Source organism: Ochotona princeps, chromosome 8 (assembly GCF_030435755.1).
Source record: "Ochotona princeps isolate mOchPri1 chromosome 8, mOchPri1.hap1, whole genome shotgun sequence".
Lineage (NCBI taxonomy): Eukaryota > Metazoa > Chordata > Mammalia > Lagomorpha > Ochotonidae > Ochotona > Ochotona princeps.
In genome coordinates this window covers 75,525,450-75,553,095 of record NC_080839.1, presented here as the reverse complement: position 1 = coordinate 75,553,095, position 27,646 = coordinate 75,525,450, and positions in this window count along the sequence as shown.

Below are 27,646 nucleotides of genomic sequence, written 5' to 3'. Positions count from 1 at the left end.
TGCCCTGGAAGTCTAGAGGGAATTACCCCTGATCCCACCACTGATGATGTGGCTTGTAACAGTTGGCCTGCTCTGCAATGTTTGGGTGCTGCAATCCACCCAGTTCTGAGCTGGCAGATCCCTTATGTGATTGGGGGACCAAGTCCAGAGCCTGAGTTTGCCACTGCTCTTGTGTGTGTGCAATTCAGACAACGTATCCTCCCTTCAAGACACAACTTGTCCCAAAGCTTGGTCTTTGCTGCAATTATTCTACACGGCACCCTGTGTATCTCCAGAGAACACGCCAGAGCATATGGAGAAATTAGCATCATGTGATGTAATAAACCTGCATATTTTGATGAAATACCTTCAGAAGAGACTGCAAAGGACATCTTACCCTCACTGCCCCTGCAGAAACACCACAGGTACACAGAGAGCATCCACTATGGTCATGAAAACCTGCTGGGCATGCTGTTCACTGCTCCCCAGAGCCGCCTATCAAAGCATCCTGCATCCCGACACTGACGAAGTCCTGTCGATATTGATTAACCAGCCCTTGTATATTAGTGTGCTTTTCATCACTATAATGAAATGCCTGAGGAAACACAGGAGTTTTGTTTAGCTCACAGTTTGGGAGATAAAATCCCATCTCAATGGTTCTCCAGTGAGCATCTAACAGCATGAGGCATCACAGCAAGAGAGGATGGCGTCACCAATAGGAAGCCAGAGAGAAGGGGTGACCTGGCTTGTCCCCTTGACTAAAACCCTGTAGGCAATTCTCTGACCTGACAGCAGAACCCACCTCCTAAAAGCTCCCCCACCTTCCAGTTGCGCTGTCCTGGGGAGGAACTCTACCATCCGGGAACCTGTAGGTAACACCCGGGCTGTACACAGACCACAGCAACTTAGTTCTGCACAGCATGCATTTGATGTCCCCCACACAGAGAAGCTTTAAAACTTGTGATGAGTTCCTTTCCCTTGTCATGTTTAAATGGTTTCAGCTTTTTAGTTCCATATGGATATTACATATTTATTCATCTATTCATTCAGCAAAATGTATTGAATACAAACTATGGTGGAAATAATATTCAATATTATACACTATTGTAAACTAAGCACTTCTCTGATGTACCACACATACTAACTTTTTTCAATCCCCAGAGCAACCTTGTGGGATAAGTACTATTTTTTCCTGGTGATACATTTTTTTGAACTCAGTAATATTTTTAAATTAATAAGGAGTAAATGGATAGATAAATGGAAGGGTGCACAACACATATATTTCATCATATGGGCTTTTTAATTCCCTCTTAACACAATCTTATACTTGATTATCTTGTATGTGTGTGGTTACTACTTTTAAGCTAAACAATCTTGGAAGGTGTCCAGAATGGACAACACCATCAGAGGCACTTTGAACTCTCAAACAGGTATTTTATTCAGAGCTGTCCCCCAGGAACTGTTCTGAAAGGTCCGCTGGGTAAAATGAGCATCTCCTGAAACTGTTCCAATGAGTGGTAAGAAAAGACCCTGTGGAACTCAACGTGTGATGCATTGCGTGATGTCTGCTCAGGGGCAGAGATAGTCTATAATTAGGACACCATTGCACTACAAAAGGGCATCTCATTCTTTCACTCATATTCACTCTAGCTCTAATTAGCTAAAATCCAAAATTAAACCTGTGGCTCATCTCTTTGAGTGCTCTTCAGTATCTGTGATGATTGCTGGTTGTGATTTCTGTTGTCGTGATAAAAATGACCTTCAGAATTTCCTTTAAATAGTTCTGTCTACTAGGATATGAGAAGAGCAGGCTATGGAAGCAGGGGTCAGGTACCACTCTACCAGAATCACACAGCACTGTACAAGAAGGATTTCGAAGTTGTAGCCTCGCTGGGAAGCACCTGTGACTTTGCAACATGCTCAAGAAAGATGTTATTTCAGAAGGTAGCTTAGGGCATGCAGAAAGAGATTTTGTTTTCAGTAGATTTGTGTATCAAATAACTAAACTTCTTGGGAAGCATGGGATGCTTTATTTTGGGTTTCATTTTGTTGAATAGGAAGCAAACAGTCCCTATATCATGGAGCTTACATTTTAGTGTTAACGTCTAAAACTTTACATACAGACAACTAAACATCAGTATATGTTCTAGGGTAAAAATCAAATCTGAGGTTATAGATGCTAACAAGAACACCACTTGTTTTTTAGACAATGTGACATCTGTGCTAAGAATTGAGAAAGAAGTGAGGAGCAGCTATGGAAAAGCCTGGGAATGAAGACAGATTCTGAAGAAAATGCAAGGAGTCATTTACAGTATGAGTACAGAGCCTGATATGAGGGATGGTGGTTGAACCTAGAGAACAAAATGACAAAATCCTCAGATACCATCCTGTGTAGCCCAACTGTCAGCGGAGATCCAAACATACCCAGGCTAAGATGAAAGTCCACTCTAGTCGCATGAATGGATGGATGAGTGGAATAGATGATTTTCTTATGAGTCAAAGATAAAGTTGAGCGGTCTAAAATTCTCATCTTGAATGCACTAGCATCCCATATGGGTGCCGGTTGATGTCCTAACTGCTCCACTTCCCTTCCAACTCCCTGCTGGTTGCCTGGAAAAGCAGTAGAAGATGGGACAAAGCCTTGGAACCCTGCACCCACATGGGAGACCTGGAGAAAGTTCCTGGCTCCTGACTTTGGATCAGCTCAGCTCCAACCACTGTGGCAGCTTGGTGAGTGACCTAGAGGCTAAAAGATCTTTCTCTTTCTTTCTCTCTGTATATCTGCCCTTTCTATACAAATAAATCTTTAAAAGGAAAGTTGATTCATGGCAGAGTTAATTCTGGAAAGGATAACAGTGACAAGAGTTAATATGGTAACAATCAGAATGGGGAAAAGAGAATCAAGAAAAAAATTAGAAGTAGAAAACGAGTACTTAGAGTTCACTAAGATATGGATGTGTAAGCAAGAAAGAATGAGTTAAATGCATCTTATGCTTTCCTTGCTTTGTGTTCTTAGTCATACTTAGTGTGCAAAAACTATCCCAAATCAATTATAACCAGGGTTTCTGTGGGTTGGGAACTCAGAAAGTCACTTACCACAGTATAACTTACCTCAATTTTGTGATCACTAGGGCTTCTTATAGGAAAACTTGGAAGCTGAGAGTAATTCAAAGATCTTGGAACTGAAGTAGGACTCACAGTTGAAGCAGCTGGTGGGGAGAACAGGAGCTGAGTTTACCAATAGTAGTCTGAGGCATAGATCCATGGTCTCTGTACCTCTTCCTTGGAAGAGGTGATGTGCTGTGAGCAGTTATTCAGTTTCAAAGCCACTAGTGCCAGGGAAGAGTGCAGGGACCTTACCACTCCGTGCAAAAGGTAGCAATGTCTCTCAGGATCATGGTTCAAAATTTTTAAGTCTTCTACTCTTATCGTAATTTATTTATAGTTCTCTTACAGGTGACAATGACCAATATATCTCAAGAAATTACAGAAGCAGTTCAAATATCAATGATCTCATCATCTTAATTGGGCTTAGATGTGGATGGGGCTCATCAAGTACTCTTTCCATATGAATCTTCTTGATTTTAAGACTTATGAACAAAATAAATGATTTATCAACCTTACCTCTCCCATTTTCAATATGTAAGGTTCCTACCAGCAGTGCTTGTAGTTCTCAGGTCTTGACAAAGGACTAGAATGTGTGTCTTCCACTTTCTGAATTCCTTGCATTGGAACTTCAGCATTAGCTTTCCTGAGGGTCTAGATTGCACAGGGCCAATTATGAGATCAAACACTTCCATGTGGTTATAAATCAGTTCCTTGTAACATGTATCTTCATAGCTAGGTAGGTAGATGATAGATAGATAGATAGATAGATGGATAGATAGATAGACAGATAGATAATATCATGTAGAAAGCTGTACATGAATAACTTGCTGTGGTCTACAAACCCTCTACTCAATGAAGGAACCAGGGAACCTGCTTAGCCGGAAAATAGTCAAGACCGCCCAGTTCACAGTTTAACTTTCGGTTAAAGCATGCTGACAAAATTGGAGCTCAGCCAGAATTTAAAGTTCTGGTCTGTAACCGCATGTGCAGTGAACCCCAAACCATGTAGCTCCCCAGTGTTAATCACAAACACCAGTCATGAGATGCACAATCACATAGCAACACCCCTCATACAACAGGGGAAAAAATCTCCAAACCAGGGAGGGCGGAAATATTTGCATGAGTTCTATGAACTGGTCTATTCCTCTAGAACATACTTGAACCATTACCTTGTTACCCTATTGTGTACTGTATGATCTTCCAAGTGGCCCCTTCCTCCCTTAGAACATGTTTCATTAAGCTTTTGCTTTGCTAGCCTTACTCTCATCTCTACAAACTGTAATTCATGTCTTTGTCAGTGAAAAGAAACTGAGGCAAATCAGCCATTACAAGTAACAGTCATATATATATATATATATATATATATATATAAAACCATGTCACTACATAATTATATGTGCTCATCTTACTATATATAAAATATGTATGCATGTATAAGTAACTACATACCTCCAGGCCAGCTCTGACTAATACATTTATAAGCTGACTTTCTCTCCATTTTTATCCTATTTTTCTCTTATCAATATAAAGCTATAGACATGACACTTAAAATTTTAATGTGTTATAATCAAATTCAAAAATTATTCTGTCAATACCAAGTGATCATTCAATTTACCCAATAAAATTTACTTAAGATAAACGCTGTGTTTCACTTGACTGTCTAGGTTTAGTGTCAACTTCAGGTTTACTAAAGTCACGTGAAAACTTAGTTCTGTGAGCTGTTGATTACAGAAGTTAGTAAACCATATAACCAATTTTAGGCATTTAAAAATTCAAGCATTATTTCTTTAAAAAGATCAATAAACAAAATTAAGAAAAATGGGAGGGCCCGGCGGCGTGGCCTAGCGGCTAAAGTCCTCGCCTTGAAAGCCCCAGGATCCCATATGGGCGCTGGTTCTAATCCCGGCTGCTCCACTTTCCATCCAGCTCCCTGTTTGTGGCCTGGGAAAGCAGTTGAGGACGGCCCAATGCATTGGGACCCTGCACCCGCGTGGGAGACCCGGAAGAGGTTCCAGGTTCCCAGCTTCGGATCGGTGCGCATCGGCCTGTTGCGGCTCACTTAGGGAGTGAATCATCGGACGGAATATCTTCCTCTCTGTCTCTCCTCCTCTCTGTATATCTGGCTGTAATAAAATGAATAAATCTTTAAAAAAAAAAAAGAAAAATGGGAAAGAGAACTATACCATAAGTTCTGTAATTGTTAGATATTTGTCTCTCTGCCAAGCGGGTCACTAGAAGTTCTCTCTTGATATTCTAGTATGTTCTGGTCAGTCATAAAAGTGGAGCATAAATGTTGCTCAATGAAAGTGATGGCTCAAATCTTTTTGGTCAGCTTTTTAAAAGTATTACGACTCTTGGGATTAGAAATTTTTTCAATCGCCGTGTTCTTTGTTTCACAGGCATAAAGGGAAGTTGAACAGGAAAGAAAATTTATTGAGCAAGAGGAGAAAGCAAAAAAGCTACAGGCAGTGCCAAGACGACTCTTGGAGAGCTGGCCTGTGTGAGGAAGTCGTGGGGATCATTCCTTCTGGACTGGGAGAACGCTTGTACAGGAATCGCAGACATGACCTTCTCATTGCCTGGCAGTGAGTGTGAGCACATGGAGCTGGGAGCTCCAGTGCAGCAGCATTCTATTTTGCTTCCGGTTTCTCTATCTTGTTTTTGAGTAGTGAGAAGTATTACACATTAAATTCCTTATGCTTCCTATGCCTGAGTCCCTGTCCTTGTGTGTCTAGGATTGGCTGTCTTCTGCCTCTCTCAATCCTCTAACTGTTGTTAGGGAACAATGCAGATAACTGACTTAGCTGCATCTTGCTGGTGAGGATGAAGAGACATTGGCAGGGAGGTGTATGGCAGCATGGTCTGTCTAATGGCCCATGGTACAGGAACTGTTTTCCTGTGGATCAGGGTGGATTATCATTTGTAGCTGACTTGTCCGTATGTGAGAGGAAATAAAATGGTTGAGTCCGTTAATTTTGAGAAGGGGAAAAAGCAGAAATATGAATGATGGCAAATAGCCCTGAGACAGGTAACATTAAGGAGAGCAATACAGGGGCTATTGTTTGTGCTCCTTATTAAGATTGTGTAGCTGGGTAGCTTACTAACCTCCCTGAGGTTAGTTTCAACCTGTTCTGAATTGTTGGTAAAAGTTCAATAGGTTTTCTTAATTACAGTGCACACCACTTTCTGTTCTAACAGATATCTAAGTAGAGGGAACTGTCTTTGCTCACTCCGCCCGAGGAGTCTGGGGATTGAGCTAGCACTGCAAGGGCATCAATTTGGAGCATCCATTCTGTTGGCTGACCAGGTACAACAGCAGTGACTTCTGTCAGCCACAGCTATGAGTAGGCTAATGGTCCTTTTTAGAAGGTTGGCCGATGATATTCCTTGAAAGGAACTGCTCTTGGGCTAACATCCCCAGGGTGCATTCTCCCCCGATCTAAGACCCGTATAGATTAGAAGCAAACATCTCTCAGGCTGTTTGGTTCCACTGTCTTCTGTGGGAAAGACATTTTAATGACATTCATGTGTGGGGCAGAGGGTTGATTTTCTGAGCAGGGAAAGCAGCTGGAAGCTTGGTAAGGACAAAGGTATTCTTTTATTGTTCTCCCCCAACCTTTTTTTCTCTTTAGCTGGCCGGGGCTGCAAATATATGTGCAAAGCCACGAAAGGTGCTTAGTCTCTGAAACTGTATCCTGTTAACAGTAATTGACTTGATGCATAAGCCATTAGACCTTTGTATAAGCAGAACAAAAATCTGGCATTATTCTATAGTCAAATGGCTAAGCCGCTTGGTCAAAAAAAGTAATAATTTATTTTATCTGACTGTTTTAAACAATGTCGTAAGCCAGATCTCACTAGAGTTAAAGTGATCTCTTAAGCATTTTGTAACAGGCAGATAATTTTGAGCCCTTAAAGAATTTGGCTACCAGTGATATCAACATATACTCCCATTACTTAAGACAGTTAAATACAGCATGGAACAAAGAGGTAGAGCATCAGGCAGTCTTATTTTCTTGACTTCTCAGGTAAAGGAGCTAAATTCAATTTCCTTTTACATTTTAAGATCCTAACCTCCCAACACCTATAAATTCCACAAACCTTTCCCAATACAATGTATGTTTATCTCATTTCATGACTCTTCTTTCTTAACCTTTCTTTTCAAGAATTTTCACACCTATAGCTTTCTTTAATTCACACCCTAGAACAATCCTTAAAGTCAGAATGAAGAGAAAAACACCTTTCACAGAATTTTAACCATCGTTGTTGTTGAGTAGATTTTGATTCTGAGAAGATGCCACTTGTGGAAAGCAAATCCAGCTCTTGGGAAAGTTTCTTCCAAGGCTGAAGTCTGAGAGATTATCAGAAGATAGAACTCCAGGTGAGATTTCCCAGAACAGATGAACAAACATCAAGAGCCAGGTTAAGAGTTTAGAAGCTATCCAAGTGTGATTAGAGACTAAGACCAAATAAAATCTAGCCATGTTGCAATACTATTAACAGGAGCAAGCAAGTGAACAAAAAGAGAGATTTAGTACTCTGTGTAGGCAAGTTAGTCCTATAATGAGTGCAACTTTTCCTGGGGTCGTGAAAACCATGGTTCTCATCCAGGTAGAGATATCTCCTCAAGGCTCTCACAGTCATGCTAAGAAAAGAGAGGAAGTCCAAATTCGATTAAGGGAAAAAGGTGTTCCAGTATCCAGGAGGAAAGGAGCGCGACTCCAGGCTTTGAAATGCAGTGGAACCAGTACAGCTCATGTGGGCTGTGGGAGATGGGCAGCTGGCATCTTGAAAGTGTCAGCTCTTCCTTTGGAGTTAACAAAGACTTGGCTTATTTCACATGGCAAAATATAACGGAGCTTAACAGACCTTAGACCATTAGCCTGTCTTGTGACAGAAGAGACCTAGCTGGGGAATGATGTTCCAGCTAATACTTCTCCTGGAAGCCATGTCTCTCTTCAACCTTCCACATGTATTGTGGCCCGTTTCATGATACAGAACAAAACAAACAAACAAAAAACACAGTCCTTTTTTCAAGGATTAGGAGTCAATGGAATACCAATTCCTGGAAATGTATTCCTTAGGGTGAACACTGAAATGGTTTGTTGCTCATCCGAAATAAGATGACAAGAAGAAAAGGTGCTTTTGCTCTCCTTGAAGCAATCTTCAAGTTCCTTAGGGGCGGGTACATAGTCCTTGAGCCTATAGCAGGGAGAGATCATAGAGCAGGAGTAGACACCCTTACTTACACTTGCACACATTTCTTTGTGTCCCTAAAACCTTGATAATGATATCCTGTTTAGTAAACCTGATTATCATGTTTAGTAGTCCTGGCATCCACCCAGCTCTTGTATACCTTAGAAATAGGCCTTCTGATAGACAGTCTGAAGACTTGTGACAACTAGAGCCTGCATAAAGGACATGGAGGACATGACCCAGGATCCCGCAGGAAGGTGCCAATGGTCAACAAAGCCAAAAGTTTAGAAGCTATCGGAAAGAACCAAAAACAGATGATGTAAAGGGCCAACTTCAGTCTGAACTTTCAAAGGGGATATCATGGAGAAAGGTTATCCTTAATAGCAATAAACAAAATAACTAAGGAGGGCTACCACATGGCACCTAGAGTATTAAATGGAAATGGCAGGGGCCAATGCATACTGAAAGCTATTGATCCAGGGCACAGGGTAAACGTAAAGAATGAAGTTTGGCAATCCTGGGAAACTTGTGATAATAAAGCTTTGCTGAAGAAGCTGGCGTAGGAGGCCTGGCATAGAGTGGTCTGAAGTCATAGCAAAGGAAAATCAGGAAGTGCCAAGAATGGAGGGCAGGTCACTGTCTAGCATCTGTCCCGGTAGGAGAAGTCAAGGTGAAGTTTGGAAGCCTTCCATGGTGTCTTCAGTCGATGGAGAACTACAAAGAAGAGTATAAACAACCTGTGATTACTCAGCTTTTTGTCATTCGTGGCAAGCACTTCAAGATATGTTGCAGGTTTTTTGTCAGAGTTATAGAAATGTTACAGTTCTTTGGAACTGCAATTCCTCTTCCCTGGGCTCTTTGCATTGCAGACCTGAAGACTAGACCACACGGACAATGAAGAGTGAGCAGAAAGGAAAATTTATTGATTGAAAAGACATTGCAACAGGATAAGAGAAAGCTCTCGGCAGCACTGAGAGGGTTCCTGGGAGAGGCGACTCCCATGGGGCAGCTATCTCAGGATTTAGGTCCTGTGGGCTGCAAGGAAGTTTGTACAGAGTTTTTGCAAACCTGTCAGCTAGTCATCAGAACTTTGCATGCCTGGGGAGTTGGTGTCTGGAGCTGGGTGGGTCCAGCTGTAACTGCATCCTCTTTGCTTTCAGCTTCTCTGTCTTGTTCCTGAGTAGTTGGGATGTCTTGTTCAAGCTGTGTTTGACAGCAGCCCTATGCATCCCCTGCTGACTGTCTAGGGTCGCCTCTTGGCTGTCTCTTGTCTCTGTCAGTGGCGGCTGCTGCTGGTGGATAACGATGAAACACTGTGTAGTCTGAAGCTGGTGGGAGACCTGGACATTATAACGTACCTCATATTCTATTAGCTAAAGGTTACATCATCAAGTTACATCACTTTGACTAAATCATTCTGAGTTACATCATTATTGTCTGAAGTCCCCCAGCTTGTATCTCTGTCGGCAGAATGGCCATGTGTGTATTGGGGCTGCTGACTTTCATCCAGAGTGACATGTCAGTGATCACAGGCAGACAGAATGGGGCATTCTCTACAATATTTTAAAATATACATGGAGCATGCTTGTATCCCTTGTTCATGACCCCTCAGGCTTTGAGTGCTTTTTGTCACACAATGCTGCAGATTTATTGAAGCCTTTCTGGTCTTAGATCTGGAATCATACATTTCTAAGAAAGCCTGACTCCCAGGCCTTTAGGAATTAAGTTCTGGGTCCTGTGTGTGCTCACTGCTTCTGTAACATCATCAATTCTCTGCTTTTTTTTTTTTTTTCACAGAAACACCAGGAAACAGTTCTAAGAATACTTTAAATATAGGAGTTTCTATGGATATTTTGACTCAAATTAAAATCCTATTTTATCATATGTGTGTTTATATGCATACATGCACATATATATTTTTTCTTACAATGAATATATTGGATTATAGTAGAACTAAAACATGGTAATGTAGATCGATTAAACCTAAAATGTATCAGAAACTATGCTCCTTACATATGTTCTTTATATTTTCCTTTAAAGTTTTATTTATTTATTTTTAAGGTTTAATTATAGCTCCCTGCTAATTGGAAATGAAACAGCCAGGATTTCAAGTGGAGTTCATGCAAGATGCCAGCATTGCAGGCAGAGCTTTAATCTGATGTGCCACAATGCCAATACTTGTATATATTTTCAAATATTTTTATTCTTGATAAAAATTACAACAGAAAAAATAAAGAAGAGTGTCATCTCACATTTGATCAACAACTGCAAAGGCTCTGAATGTGAGTGTTTGCTAAAGATGAGCTTCTGTTCAGTAAGAGAGTCTGAGGTTTTCTCTCCTCTCTCCCTCTCTCTCACCTGGTAATCATGGGGACTGCATCACGTGCATTAGGACGTACTATTAATGTATTTCTTGGAGAGTATTTGTACCTTAGCTAGCAAATTTCTTGCACATTTAAAATCCTTGCCTGCTTAGATATAGCCAGTGTGAACGTCAACAGCAGGAGATCCAGGAACTTAGAGTTCCTGTCTCTTTAATCCTTTAGTAGTTCACAAGTTGGTTGGAATGAACAAGAAAAGTTGAACATAGATCAAAGTAGTTCATTGAAAGATCAAAAGTATGTGCATATGCTCTGATCCCATAAAATTAAATAATCCACATAATTTTAAGGCTAATAGCAAAAGTCTACCCTACCCCCCAAAAAATGGCTTTAACTCCATAAAGGCAATTGAACGAGAAATAAAGACCTTCAACTAAGACCAGGACTTTCTAGGTTTAATGAGAAGTGATTCTCTTAATTGCAATTTCCTTGAAGAAAAATATTCAAGATGTTTCTGGAATTTGAAAAGTTACAGTTAAAATGGGCACAGGATTTCAACAGTACAAAAAATCGGAATTTTACGTTCAATCAACTGCAGGATCTTTTGATAGGGGCCACTAATTCACCCTGTGCAATCTAGACTCTTAAAAATATCAAGCAAGTTTACAAAAATGGTTATATGGGAACCAGAAGATTGTATTGCTGTCACCCATTAGCCAAACTATGAAGAACAGGGCCCATGCACCTGTAAGAAGGAAGAACAATGAAGAAATGGAAGAGAAACGGCAGGACACAATGGCTGAGGTGAGAGGAGGCTGAACATAGGACGACACCCGGTTCAATGGCAATGAAACAGACAAGAAAAAGTCCATTGGAAGCTAGCAGTGTGGACAGAGTGTGGCACTTCTTAGGATCTGAACCAATCCCTAAAGTCTTTCAAGGAGGTGAAGAATCAGATAAGTCATTGATGTCATGAGCTTTTATTTTTTTCTCCTTTTCAAAACCTCTTTATTTAAACTGATAGATATACAAAGTTGTGTATATTTATGGGCACTATGTGATGTTTCATTGTCTGCATACACTGTGTGATGTCCAATCAAGGAAAATACATTTGCTATTTCTAGCATTTAACATTTCTTTAATATGAAAGCATTCCAGTTGTGTTAGAGAGACACTGCTTACTGTGCAAGGGGACCTTGTAACTTACTGTTGTCTAACTATAACCTAGTAGTTAACAATTTTTTAGTTAAACAAATCACTTGATTATTTTTAAAAAGACATAATTATTTTTATTTTGAAGTTACAGTAATAGAGAGAAGCAGAGACAGAGAGAACTTCCACCCACTTCTTCACTCCTGAAGTGGCCACAATGATCAAAGATAGGTTGGTCCAAAGCCAGAAGCCAGGGGCTTCTTCCAGGTTGCCCACATGGTTGCAGGGGCCTAAGCATTTATGCAATCTTCTGTTGCTTTCCCAGGTACATTATCAGAGAGCTGTATTTAAGTGGATAGCAGCTGTGACTAGAACCAGTTCCCATATGGGAATTCATCATTGCAGGTGGAAGTTAAAACTACTACATCATGATGTTGGTCCCAAATAATTTGATTCTTAACATTCAAGTCCACGGTCTCCAAAACTCTGGTGAAAAGTAATGATCACTCCATAAAAAAAAATGGACATAATCACACTTAAGAAAAATTTGGCTTATAATTGAAGTGTTCATAATCTAAAAGCCATCCTCCACATTGGCAAGAACCTGCGCTTTATGAGACCAAGATCAATAAAATCAGCTAACTTCATCTTGGGGGGCTATGATACAATATTCTGTTACACACATCAGCAAATGTAATCCTTACTGCAACTACAGAAAGCGAATATCTGTATCTCCATTAGAGGAAGAAGCAAAGGTCAAAGAATTTAAGTAATAGAACCCCAGGACTTCCTAGTCTTATCTAGCTTTAACCTAATATCTGTCAATCTTTTCTTTTTTGGTAGTTAAAGTCATTTTCACATGATTCATTAGACATGCAGGGCAGGGATGCAAGCTGACACAGAGTGCCCTGGTGCCCCCTCCCTACTGTTCCTGCTCTAGGGTCATGAGAGAGGACTATGAAATGGCTGCAGCTAATAGGTTGAAAGCTAAAGTCATGCATGCCATGGCTGGATCACAGTTAAGTAGTTTCAATGAATGACCCTTTAACATTCCTCTTACTGACCACAGTTAAGCCACAGTTAAGATGGTGGATGGCTTGTACTGCTATTGTACACAAACCCTAAATGTCAGTGATACAAAATAATAAGTTCGTTTTTGTATTCACTCTAACTGTATAGAAAGGGCTGCTAAGGGTCAGTGCTCATTTGAGTCACTTAGGGACCAAGACTGATGGGCGGTCCATCAGCAACTGTGGGTCCCCATGACAGGAAGCCAAAGTTTGAACTGTATGCTCATTCTCAGGGTTGCTTTTCAAAAAGAAGAAGCATTGCTTCCGTTCTCATTTCACTAGCCAAGAAATGTACTTGGCCATGTTGCTGGGTACTTTCAGGCGTTCATCCTGGCTCGACACTATAGCCCCGCATTGTTCAATTAGATACTATTCTAAGCGCTGCAGTGAAGGCACCTTTTAGATGTGGTTACCATCTACTGTCAGTTCACTTTGAGTCAAGGAGATTCCCCTTGATAATCTAAGCAGTGAAAAACCCTGAAGAGCAAAACTGAGGTTTTCCTGAGAAAGAAAGAGAGAGGAAATCTGCCCCTAGATCGCAGCACCAGCCCATGTCTCAGAGTTTCCACTTTGCCGGCCCCATGATAATGGCAGGCGGCTCCACGAAATCAGTAAATGTCCTCATGACTCCATCTCCTTAGAGAACCTTGCCTTAACATCAAGAGGGAAGATCTTTCAGGGCTGGAGTTAGAAAAACCATAACCAGCTCCAATGCATGTCACATTCCTGAGTCACTGCGAGTTACGTTGGACTTTCTGTCAATGGGGAATAAGCTTACAAATAAAACAATTGAAGGCCAACGTGCTTTTATTTTGTCTCATCAAAACTAAATTTTAATTACACTTCTTCAGAGCTATGATTGTGTCAAGTTTCATAATTTGACTTTCTTGTTAAAGCAGGAGACAGAGGGGGAGAAGATTCACAAAGTGTGTGTGTATGTACTGGTCCAATTCCCCAGTTGCCTGCCAGGGCGAGAACTTATGCTGTAGTCAAATGCTTGAAATGCAATCCAGGCCTCCCACATGGGCGTTTGGAACTGGCTTGGCACAATTTTATGGGCTAGAGGTATGCATATACCCAACATACAGACTGGGAGTGAACACTTACGGCCAGCCCAGGAAATCAGCATTCCATTTTTGAAGCTGCGAACATATGAAGCGAATTATTCTTCACACTTACCTCTCCTCACACACCTGTCTCATCAAATACATAATCCAAGTTACGTGTAGCAGCTTATGTGCTTCCAAAGCTAAGAAAGTTCTTCCCATGAAGAAAACACTGTGATCATGAACTGACATTAAGTAATTAGAAGCTGGACACTGTAACAAATATTTTGCTTAGTAACACTGATGATCACGGATAATGATGGTGAAAACTATGTCCCAGCCACTGGCTTAGTTATTAGTTTGTCTTAACAGCTTTTTTCTTTTAAGATCAAGCCACACTTGCTTTGCTCCTATTATACCTTTTACACAGACGGGGAAAATGCTCACCTTCCTTGACTTCCTGAGGCCAGGCTTACCCAGAGTGAGCCCAAGGCCCTGACGTCCACCTGTTCTGAGAGCTGAGTGGGTCTGATACTGTACTGAGAAGTACACCACTGTACTGGGAGTCAGGCCCACGTGGATGGGCTCTTCTAGTTGATCTGTGACAGCTGACCTTCAGCAACCGCTTTGGTCTCCACACGTGTGGGGTAACCATAACCCAGTCCACAATCACCAGTGGGGCCTGAGTTTTAGCCCCTGGACATTCAAAGCAAAGCTGGCAGAGGTGTTTGGAGAGCTATTTCCCCTTCAGTCTTAGTGAGTATCTCAAAATATGAAAAATGCTGAAGGATGTGATAACAAAACTTGTAAGCTCTCCACAAGCTGCATCTGTTAACATTTTACCGCATTTTCTCATGGTTGCTGGAGTGCATCTGGCTCTTCACACGTATGCTGAATCTGCTGCTGAGGCTCCGTGAAGACGTCACTGGATCCTAGCTGCCCACAGAGGTTCCGTGGAAACATCACTGGATCCTAGCTGCCTACGAAGGCTCCCTGAAGAAGACTCCTCGATCGTAACTGTTATGAGCAAATTAACCTTGGAACATTCCTTTTCCTTATCTCAGCATGCCAATATTCCTCAAGTCTTTTTTTTTTCTGATAACCCTGAAACAACAATTTTTCTGAGCAGTCCTCATTGTATTAAGAGTGGTACATAGTCTGCTGATATGACTGTTCCCATTCTGCTTATGAACTATTTTCATATTGAAAGAATTCTGTTGAAATAGCTTTCAAGCGCAATCATCTCTTCTTCTTAATTTGATACATTTATTATGGCAAACTGATCAGAAACCCTGAAGAATGCTAATCTAATGTCAAAGAGTAGCAAACCAAGACTTCCTCAACTCTGCTGCAGCATCATCTCAGCCTGGTGCCTTCTCTGCTGCCACTTGAATGGGCAACTCCCAGTTTCAAGTCATCTTTATATTCTAAACTGCCCTTCAACTGAAAGCCAGCAGTGTGGTCACATAATAAATAATCAGAAGCTTCCAATGCAGAATGTCCTTGAGGAAATATGGATCACTCCCAATTCTGGGGTTTTTTGTTTGTTTTTGAACAAAGGGACAAAGTGTTAGACCAGACAGTAGTTCACAAAACTGATTTGATGGAGTGTTTCGAAAGAAATGTCTGCTAGTAAATTATTTTTTGGTGGCCTACTGATTTCATTTTTCTTCTTTGTCAAATTTTAAAACATTAACCAATCAAATGTCCTATACATCTTATAATTGCTCATTTTGGGTATTAAAGAACCATCAACTATTATAAAATACATAAATTGAAGATTATGCTTTGAAAGCTCCCTCCTTGACCTTCTGAAATATGTGGAGTTTGGGTTTTGTGTTCCATGTGCCATACTGGCGTGCCTGCTTTAGAGGCATAACTCTGCCCTTGATTCCAACTTCAGCTAACACTCACCCATGGTGAGATCCACATTGAATCTTCTACTTCTGACTTTGGACTGGCACATCATGTGGAACTTGAGGCTGCCTGGTGAATGTATGAGCAGGTGGGAGCATTCTCTGTCTCTGTCTACCTCTCAAAAATTAACCAATAACTAATTACTTTAACAAACATAATGAGGAGTGACAGATTTTTACCTTGGTTAATCGGGGCACTTGGTTTTAACCTGATAGAATTTCTTTAGGTACATATTTCAACCAATTTATTATGACATCATTTACATATTGCATTCCACCTAAGCACTTATACTTCAAGAAATTTTGAATGATGTATAGGTATAGATGCTCCTGCTATCACTGAAACATGGAGTATTTTATTATTCCAAAAGTTTCCGTGTGCACTCTACTGGTCTCTTCTCTCCAAGAAACTTCTAATCCACTTTTGACTCTTGCATATTAGCTTGTATATTTAAGATTTTGCTAGATGGGACCAGACAGAACTTCCATATCTAGATTCTTTATTTGAAACATCCCAGATTCAATGACATTGGTACATTCATACTTTAGTATTATTAAGTAGGATTCCATTACATAAGATTATGACACTGGATGGTTACCTGTTAATGGACTCTGGGGTCTTACTAGGTTTCTTTTGAAATTTAACATAAACTACCATGAATAATTAGGTACATGATTTTGTTTTTTTCATTTCTCCATACTTAGAAGAGGAATAATAGTGCTCACTTGGCAGAGATGAGCAATGGGGGAGAGAGAGAGAGAGAGAGAGAAAGATCCTTGTACCTCTTCTTCTGGGAATAGATTCCATTCATGAGGAGTCTGGTCTCATGACCTTTTTGCTTCAAATGGCACCCATCCTAATGCCATCATATTGAATATCAGTAGTAGAACCTTTGAGTCCAAGGCAGGAGCATGCAATTTTAAGCAAATACCCATCTTTATAACACACTTTCCCTGGACGTCTAACTTATTCAACACTAGTGTAGCCACAGCACCCTTTTCATGTCATACTTACTTTTTATTCATAGATGTGTTTCTAACTAAGGTATTTCTCCTACAGGCTGATCATATTTGGATCACACCTTGTTATTCATTCTAATGATCTCTGCTTTTAATTGGGCTGCCATGATGTATATGGTTGGATTTGGCCTCTTTGTTATCCTCCATTCTGTGAGTTGTGCAGCTCTGAACTCCTTGGCACCTATTTCACTGTCTTCTTTTCCTCATTAATATACATTTAAAGCATAATATTTATTTGCAAGACAAAACTTACAAAGAGATAAAGGAGAGGAGGAGAGAGGGATAAATCTTTCATTTATTGATTTACTCTCTAAATGGTCACAACAGCCAAGACTGGGCCAAACTGAAGCCAGGATCCAGCAATTTCATGTGAGTCTGCCACACAGGTGTGAAGCCCCAGGTTATTGGGTCATATTCTTTTGCTTCTCAGGCCCATTGTCAAGGAACTGGATTGAAAGTAGAGTTTCTGAGATGTGAACTGCCACATAGGATGCTGGGAACACAGACGAGCTTAAGCTGCTGCGCCACGATGCTATTCCCAGTAACACATGTTTGAGGAATTCCATTTAATTTGACCTAATAGCTGATCCCCATTGTATTACTGTTGGTGTTGGTTTACATGTCTCTGTTCTTTCATAGTCTGGTTACTCTTTTTATTCTGGTAAGCTCATGAAAAAGTACAAACTTTGCAACCAAGGAGGTCCAATTAGTCTTTCTCCACTATCCTATATGCTACAATTTTCAAAATTCAATGTAAAACTAACCAGGAAATGCTGTGATTTGACTTTCAGTGCTTCATTTTAGAATATGTCTATTAAAAATGGTTTTTTATTCAGCTAGTTAGTAATTCTGAAGCTCTGTACAGCTATTGTTCCAATGTCTCTCTTCCTTAATGGTCACAAAAACACTGGGTGATTTAAATTCATTGCTCTTTTGTAGTATAAATTTTTTTTTAGTTAAAGTGTACATGTTTTCTTGAAAGCCTTGAATTCCACTTGAAATGGGGTTATCTTCTTTACTAAGCTCAGCTAAAGCTATTTGTTTTAAAGGGCTTCATTGGTAATTTTGTGTTGGGCGTCTGGCCTTGTGGTTCGGACAGGGATTAAGACGGCCCAGTCCTATGTCAGAGTGCTTGGGTGTGATTGCCAGCTCCTCATTTCAGTTTGCTACTGATGCAGACCCTGGGAGGCAGCAGGTCAGAGCTCAAATATCTGGGTCCCTGTCACAAACTTAGAAGACCCGGAAAGAGCTCTGGCTCTGCCCTTGCCATTGTGGCACTTGGAAAGTGATCCAGTAGATGGGAGCTCCCACTGTCTCTATACAGTTCTCTTCCTCTTGAATAAAAAAGAAAATTTATAAATTATTTGTTTGCTATTTCAAGACTTGTGTAATCTCAAAGTCTTGCTTTTGTGGATTTCTGTTCCCTTAGAGTGGTCCTACGTTCTGCATGCTTCCGTTCCCGTGACAGTGGCCCTGTGTTCGACATGCTTCTTACACCAGGCATGCTGATTACTTTCTGGGTGTTCCGAGTGTTCTGTTGACAGGACTGTGGATTTAGTTAATTCCTCTAAAGAATGTGACCTCTTTATTTGGACTCACTTGGCCTGATTCAAATTGCAGTCTTGTCCCACCTGTAGCTCAACTCACACTTCATCTTTCAGTGAAGAGCAGTTAGACTCTTTCAGAGTTTGCAGAAAGAAATTGGAATTATGCCTTTCTCATCCTCTCCCTTCTAATATCCCTTCCTCACTTGCTGGTGGCTGTGGGTGTTCTGACCAACCAGCAAAGCAGACACAGTGGGGTTTCTATTGGGCCTGTAATCATTCCATGTCTGCCTGGAACCCAGCAATCCTCCAGTAAAGGCTGCAGAATGAGCATTGTGGATCAGGTTACTCCCTTCTTCAAAATTTCTATTCCTCTGTACAATCTTTCACTTCTGATTTCTATTCAAAGTCTTCAGGAAGTTGCTTTGTAAATTTTCCCCACATATGTTGATCTGTTTGAAACTTACTCCACCATGTCAGAAGTGGAACTTCCTGAGCTAAAAATCATATTGTGGCAAGTTACATAGTTTCTAGTAGAAACCAAATGTGAGAACAACTTGTTGAAGTTTGCCTTCTACAGTTGGCAGGGAAAATAAAAAATGGAGAGCAGTTTTCATAGGAGACTAGAGTTGGTAAAATAAGCTAGGAAATGTTTACAGAAGCTCTGCCAGGGTGGGATTTTGTTTCAGTGTTTAAATCACTGATTTGGACAAATGCATCCTCCAAGTGCCTGGGTTTAAGTCTCAGCTCCACTTCTGATTGCAGCTTCCTGTTAACACACACTGGAAGACAATAGGTGTGGCTCAAGTGGCTGGGTCCCTGCAGCACAGGTTCGAGACCTGGACTGAATTCCTGGATCAATGAATTAGGAAACTGAACCTGTAGAGGAGAGTTCTTTATACTCCCTTCTTTTTTCTCTGCCTTTAAAATATTTTTAAAGAAGCAATCTTAAACAGAAAATACACAGTGAGAGGATAAGTACTTGAGTTTGATGAGGAAGGGGCAGATATTAAAGGGAATTAAAGAATAAAGTTAACGGAGCTTGTTCTCCTAGGATTTGCCAAATAAAAGAGGAAGTATGACAGAATTGTCTGTCTTTTTTCTCTCTCTCTTTTCTTTCTCTCTTTCTTTCTTTCTCTCTCTCTCTCCTTCCTTCTTTCTTTCTTTCTTTCTTTCTTTCTTTCTTTCTTTCTTTCTTTCTTTCTTTCTTTCTTTCTTTCTTTCTTTCTTTCCTCTCTCTTTGTTTCTCTTCCTCCCTCCCTCCTTCCTTCTCTTCCCTCTTCCTTCCCTTCCTTTTTCTCTCAGTGACTATGCAAACTGAAATGAAAGAAATAACAACAGCTATTTTTCTGGGAAGGAAGTGGGTATGAAGTGTACAGTTTTGGAAATGTTGAATCTGAGAAGCTTGTGGACAACCAAAATGGTTATGTTGGCCATACATAATTTGACATGTGGATTTGAACTTAAGCAAAGGTGCCAAGAGTGAGGAGTTTCAGTACACACGTGGCAGTTGAAGCTGTGGGAGTCAGTGTGGACTTCTTCCGCGGGTCCCTGGGGAGGGAACTGAAAGCTCATAGTGGAAATGTTGGTGTAGGTTGGTCAGAGGGGCCAGGTGGGAGCTGCAGAGCAGGGCAACAGTACAGCTATGATGGTATATGAGCTTACTTGTCTTAAAGCAGGTGCAAGAGTACATGGAAGTGAGGCCTTCAGGACAGTTAAGGTCAACAGAATGTTACCAAATATTTGCATATCTTCTTAACGTACTCTGGAATGAATGAAGAAACCACAAATATACAAAATAAACAAGCTTTGCCCACCTGTCTTTTGTCAGTGTCTCACACGTGAAACCAGGCCTTGTCCCACAGTGTTTCTAATGTGGTAACAGCGAGGGGTCCTGGGTCCCACGTGTTGACACAGACCAAGACCAGAGAGAGCAAGAACTCAACTTAGGGTGGGAATATTAATTTCAAAGCAAGACCTTGGGAAACTTCAGTGATATCCGGTGATCATGTTCAGCCTCAGAGAGTCTTAAATTATTCACTCTTTTTATTACCTGTAGGCTCTTAACTCTGAGATTCCACTGGGATATTTCTCTCCTCAAAACCCTTCAGAGCCCTGCTTTTATCACTTGCAATATTGAAACTAATCTCTCAGACTCTGGACCTGTCAGTTATTTATAGACAAATGGCAGTGTTACTGTGCTAAGGCCGTGGATGCAGGATGGATGAAGACTTCTGTATACTTTGTATTATTCATGCCCCAGCAAGGCCAGCTTTCCCTGAAGTCCTCCCTCCACACCCTGCTTAGATTCTCTGAAGCTCTTCGGAATGCTGAAGGTAAGGATCTTTCTTGTTGGAAGTTGGGGAGCCAAGCAACCCCTGTGCCAACAAAAAGCTACTGTTTCTCTTAAGTGACTGCAAATATACAAGCATGAATTGTATAGTACTTGTATAGTACAGTTGCTTTTGCTATTCAAGAAAATTTGGAAGTGTCCATGCCTTGAAACAGACACATGGACCACATAGTAGCGCCTGTTATATTATCTTCTGAATAATCAGGATTTATCTCTTGGATAAATTTTCACTTCTACAAATATGTATATTTATATCTGTTGGAAATATACAATATGTTTTTTTATATATCAGTATACGTACATTAACATATAGACAAGTTAAGATGCAGTTTCACAGTTTTCCTGATTCCAGCTAATGTGTGCTCTGGGAGGTCCAGGTGATGTCTCAGGTAGTTGCATTCCTGCATCCCTGTAAGAGCCCTGGGTCAGGTTCACATTCCCAACTTTAGTTTCCAGCCTAGGACTGTTGTGGGCATTTTGGGAGTGAGTTAGTAGGTGAGAGCGCTTTGTCTTCCCCCTCAAGTGAATACATGTACAAACAGGGTCACACATCATTTGGCGTTCTTCCCACTGAGAAGTGGGCTGAATGTTCTATCCCTTGAATGTGAGGCAGTCCTGTGACTGCCTTCACCAACCCTGTTGGCTCATAGGAGTCTGAAAGTGGCCGCGTGTGCAATCTTGACACCGTTACTGCAAAAATCTACATGCTAAATAGAAAATCCATGTGACAGAAACTCAATTTGGAGAGAAATCCTGACCTCCAGCCCTGGCCCAGCCACCCTCCAGCCACCCTCCAACCATATCCAGGAGCTGCATTCCTTTGCCAGCCCAGTGACTAGATTTCCTGTCAGTGTGCTGTGACACAGGTACACCTTTCTTGATCAGTCTTCCATACCTATCCCACAGCAACTGAGATAAATGAGTAGTGGTTTCAGAAGCTTGGGATGACCTTAAAGCAATGATTGATATATGAAACAGAGAATATATTTAAGTTGCAACTGTTAGGCTAATGTATTACCATAGACAGAATAAAATCTAAATTTTCTAAGAACCGAGGCTTATACAATTGGAGAGACCATATGAAAAATAGTCCAACAATTATAAAAAACAAAATAATCAATTAAATATTTATTGGAAATAAGGAAACAAAAGGATACCGGAAGCCTGGATCTGCATCCTCCTCTGAGATTCCTTGAGACACGCTACCAGAAATGCTTCTTTTTCCTTGCCTAGTCACAGCTGGTGACTTCCAGGTGTGTGAGAGCCCTGTGAGGGTGAACCCGGTCAGCCTCCTGGTCATCTGCCTTCACTCATGGGAGCCTCAGTGTCCTGCTTTCACGAGTGCTGGCACCTGCAATGGGCTACATTTGGAGGTGGAGCTGTTGAGAAGTAGTTAGGTTAACATGAGCTTTTCATGGCATGAGTGTCCTCAAACTAACTGAACTTACTTTCTCTTTCATGAGCAGTGTCAGCATGTACTCCCAAAACACACATTTGCATCTATACCTCTTTGATGTAATCTGGCTCTCACAGCCATTTACAAATACACAGCCAAACACAAATTTGATGCCACTAGAGAACAGAGCTAGTACAGTGGTCCTCAGGGCACCTGTAGGCAAAGAGAATGAAATCTCCATCATGGCACAACTGTACATCATGTTCCTGAAGCCTCGCTCATCAGCCTTGCCAACTACACTTTCTTGCTCTTCATCTTTCTCTTCCGCCTCCTGCTCTGTGCCTTGTGTGCCTCATCCTATTGTTCTGAGTTTTTCCCACCTCTGTTCATTTACTGTGTTCATGTTCTCTGCTCTGCCTAAAAATTCAGTAATACCTGCAGCTTGTCTCTTACTTTTCTAGAACTCATAACCTTGCTACGTGCTTGACCAACAAAACAGTATTATGAGTATATGTGCTCGAAAGAAAAAGGGAATGAAAGTTGCAAAAGAAGAGGAGGGAAAGATTGAGACTATTTCAATTAGTGTTTGCATATTTTCCACCCTTTGAGTTTATACTGTATCTATGTTCAAAATGTATTTCCTGTAGATAGTACTCCCTCTTGCATTGTGTGTGTGTGTGTGTGTGTGTGTGTGTGTAAGGTGGAGAGTTAATCCAATATTGCTGTCTACTTTTTCAAGTGGATATTTGCCATTTCCATTTATTCCAGTGTTGAGTAGTTTAATTTAAATGTACCATCTTAGTATTACCATTATTTTATGTTCTTTGTTCGTTTATGCAACTTTTTCTAAATACCTTTGAATTTAAAAGTTTTTGTGATCCTACTTTATATTGATTCTCCATTGTTAGCTATATTCATTCCATTTATATTTTTAGGAAGTTATCATCTTTATAATATATATTAGTGTACTTCAAAAATGTCATGGATATGGTAGCTAAGGCATCTTGTTATTTGTATGCAAAGCCACCCTAAATCCACGCACAGTTTTCTCATAGTATGCTGCTTCTGGAACTTTTTAAAGATTCCCATAGGTATGGGTTTTAAGATTTTTTTCCTGTACCAAAGAAGCATTATATTTTAATTCTATTTGTGCAAACTCTGAGAAATATCCTTATATATCTTTCGCTTATCTGAGTCTATTCTCAAATATTATAGTAATGTTTTATATTTAGAATAAAATCCTATTTTTGCACATTTACTATCATGCATTTCACATTTATCATGTATAAACCGCACAATACATGACTATAACTTTTGTTTTAGCCCTCAAGTTAAGACTTCTAAGAAAACGTCTTTTATGTGTGCCATCAATTTAGTATTTATAGTTCTTTCCATTTCTTTCTCCAAATGATAAACTTTGGTTTGAAGGAATGTCATTTCTCTTTCTGTTAACACTGCTGGAGATCAGAGTTTATGTGATTCTGAGAAATTATTCCTTGTCTTTAGTTTTTAGAAACATTTATACCTAGAATAGATTTCTGGTTTATATCTTTTTGTTATTATTGTTATTATTTGGCACATTATATACGTCACACAATTGGCTCTGGCTTTCACATTTCTCAGAAGAACTGTGCCGTGGACACTCGTTTTGCTTTTTCTCATGTAGTCTGTTTGTTTCCCTTCTGGGTGATTGTAGTGCTGATTCTTCATACCATAGTCCACCCAGCTTCATTGCACTAAACACAGGCTTATTCACTTTTCCCCTTGATAGTTACCCTGCTTGGTGTCTTCTGAGACTCTGGACTCTTGTGTTTAATATATACACATTTATTAGGGGGAGATCTTGGCTTTTACCTTTTCCAGATGTTTCTTATGTTCCCTCAGTATCTGCCAATAGACACATAGAAGATGCTTGATATGATCCCACATTGTCTTGAGTGATCTCTTCTGTGGTTTGCTTTTTCCACTTTTTAAAATTTTGTTTTTAGTGAATTGCCTTCACAGTCAAGGATTACTTTATTCAGTTGTGGTGAATTGATGGAAATTTTCATATCTGGTGTAATTTTTCTCATATTTCTAGTTCTAAATTGAGCTCCACACTGCACATGTACGTCATCCTCGTTATGCCTTGGTACCTTGAACGTTTAGTCAAGGTTACCCTGGTGTGTATTACACTCTGCTTCATTTCCCAGTCTCTTGCTGTGAATCACATTATTTCTTGACAGTGAGTGTGCGTATGTGTGTTTGCTATTTTACGGCCTTTCCTCTTTGATTGAATGGGCAATCACATGTGTGGGAATAGTGTCTCGTCAAACAGTATTTTAACTTGCAAATGGCCATGCTTTTCTTCTCCCGTGGTGGTGTTGTGGGTTCAGTCCATCTGCACACGAGTTGAGCTGCCTTGTTCTCACTCAGTCTCAATAATAAGTCTCAGCTTCTTCCAGAGGTGTTTGCCTTTGACAGGCATCAAGGTTGAGGACTGAAGTGCAGAATTTTCCTCAAAGTTCATGTTTTAACTTCACTGTTCAGATATCCCTGCATGTTTGTGGCTCCTCTTAAATAATCAGCTTTTCTTGTTAACCAATTCCAGGATCAAAAATGTGTTTTGGGAGCATATGGCTGTTATTCTGGACCCTATCCCTCTGACACAGACCCACTTTTGGCAAGGGGCCTGGACCAGGGGCTTCCTAACACTTTCATTCAAGCTTCATCTGTTATCTGTGATTGGTTTGAGCTGGAGTTTCCTATTTCCCTTAGTGGTGGAATTATTTCTGCTTGATAAGTACATGAGATAATTGGCTCAAAACAATTTACTCACACTCTCGTGACATAAACCAGTTTTCTGTTTCGTTTCATTTTTAAGAATTTGTCCTTCCCAGACCGCAATTGGTCTTTGCTTATGTCCTGGATGAATTGCTGCTGCTCCCTCCCAATGACTAGACATTGGAATAAAAAAAGCTGAATGGTGTTTTGCACTTGGTTTCCCTGACTTACTAAATACCTTCTACAGGAACCCCCAGGTTAAGGAGGTCCCTCTGGTTTACTCTGTCCTAGTGTCTCTAGTGAACATATTGGGGAGACCAGAGTAATGAGGCTGGCAGTGAGTATCAAGACCTTTTGTGGATGGGGCATTTGTTCTCAACTATCATTTCCTCTCCTTGATTCAAGTAGCTTTTTCCCCACTCACCTGTGTCTCTGGGCTTTGTCACGGATAGGAGAATCTGAGCTTTTTCATGGAGTTCAGGCCGCCTTCCAGTCCTAGTCACTCCATGGCTGAAAACAATGCAGACTTTCCGTCAGCAGATAGCTGTTTTGTGGGAGATATGTTCTTTGCAACTTTCTTCGTCCTAAGTGGGTATAGAGACTCAGCCCTTCCTGGAAGTCAATTGTAATACAAGAGTGAAATGAAACAGCGAGGGAGAGAGGCAGGCAGGCAAGCTGTGTGGCTTGCAGGCTTTGGCTTTTTTCATTCATGCAGCACAGCACCTGTCTTATGTTACCAACAACCATAGAGCTTTTATTGATCTTGGACCTTATTAAGCCATGCCCTATCTATTTTGAGCATTTCAGACAGTCTCCTTTAATATCCATTTCGGTTTTATGGCATCCATACTAACATACTCACTTTACAAATCTTGAAACTTGAGAGTTTAATTCGTTTGTGATGTTCAAAACTAGACTTTTATCGTTGTTACAATAAGCTTGTTTCAGCTCACGGAGACTGCCCTTACAGAGGGTGCTACTGGTGCCACTGCTTCACTTTATATAGACAAGCAGACCAAACAACAAGAGGTTGACATAAAGGAAATACACAAGTGAGTGATGCAAATGGAAAATAGATATTTTGGCTTTGAATGATAAAGGTTAGGGTAGACAAAGGGATGCTGGAAACAACCTGAGCAGATTCAATGCAGCATCTTCCCTAAACTCATTATAGAATGTTAGGCAGTTTCTAACATGAAAAGGAAGAACTTAAATTCTTATTGGTTGAAAAAGGAAAAAAGGATGGTTGACAAAAAGACACAGTGGTGTGAGTGGGAGAGAAATAGAGAAGAATTACAAAGATGAAAAGGACAAGAAGCAAGGCCCACATTTAGAAAATATTTTGTGGACAAAAACAACATTTCTTTTTGTGTGCTACTGGAACATAATTTGTGGAAGTCACACACTACAGATGTGGACAGCCAGCCATGTAGCTGGCTGGGTCCCCATGACAAAGACTCAGCCTCGTCTATAAATAGCTGCTTGGATTGATTTCACATCCTTCCCCAGGCTCTCCTGACTGCCTGAAGGGTGTGACACCACGATCGATGAGTGATTCCAGTCTCCCCCACTGCACAGGCCTCTGCCGGCCTCGCTTCTGGAAGATGACAATCAGACTCATTACCGCCAGCACAAAGGAGCGTCAAAGACATCTGTCCTATCAAAGAAATTGACCGAGTCCATCCCCACTGCATCAAAGAGAGCTGTGATTTAATCAGCCATCCAGGACTAGCCTCTCATGTGGAGAAAATTTGGAGCTTTACTTTGCTTGCTTGGATCAATGTTAACTGAAACTTAAATGGCCAGAGCAGATGTAAGCTAAAACCAAGGTGTAAGGAAGCACTTTAGTCAGACGTAGGCAGGATTCTGCTTTGTATGTTGTATGCAGAATCTGATGCCTGAAGAACTGATAAGGTTTCTTGTTCCAGAAAATCTTGGTCCTGGGCAGGCCATTTGATTACCACGAGGCTCAGCTCTCTCCGGGTGGAGTGTTTCAAACTAGAGAATGTGTGCTGGGTCCAACCCTCAATGGATTTCAGAGCGCATGTGTTCTCTAAGAACCTTGGTATCCTCAATAGCAGTCTGTCCTTCAGAGATGTTGTGAGCAGTACATGAAGAGCGTGCCCTGTCCAGGTCATATAAGATGACAATGAATGCAAACTATCCTGAGTGGTTGAATACTCAGTGACATAGCTACACTGTGATTTTTGAAAATTTGGGTGACACTTACTGATATGATGGGGAATAATAAGCATGCTTAAGGGCAAATGTGCGGTCTGGATGTTAAGATCTTGATTGAGAAGACTACATCCCGACCTCAAGGCCCTGGGTTTGAGCCCTGGATCTGGTCCCTGACTCCAGCTTTGTGTGAGTAGAGAGCCATGGGAGACCACAGGAGACCTCAATTGTGTTTCCAGCTCTCAACTCCAGCCCCAGCCCCAGCCCCAGCCCAGTCTCAGTTGTTGTAGACATTTAGGGCACTGAACCAGCCTCTCTCTCACTCTCTCTGTCATCTCTGCTTCTCAAATGGAAAATAGTAAAGAGCTAACAATATATTCACCTAATTAGTATGTCTTATTCAAAGATAAAATTGAATTAAGTGCAGTACCAGAAAAGACTTTTGCCCACTGAATCAGTGGAAAAGAATCAACTACACTTTAGCATTTTGCAATTTTTATTCATTTGTTTCTTCTATGTGCTATGCGCTCATGATCCTGAGAACTTCACCTTCCGTCAAAGTGGTCTCATCTGATGCCATTTTTCACACTGGTCTTCCAAGATG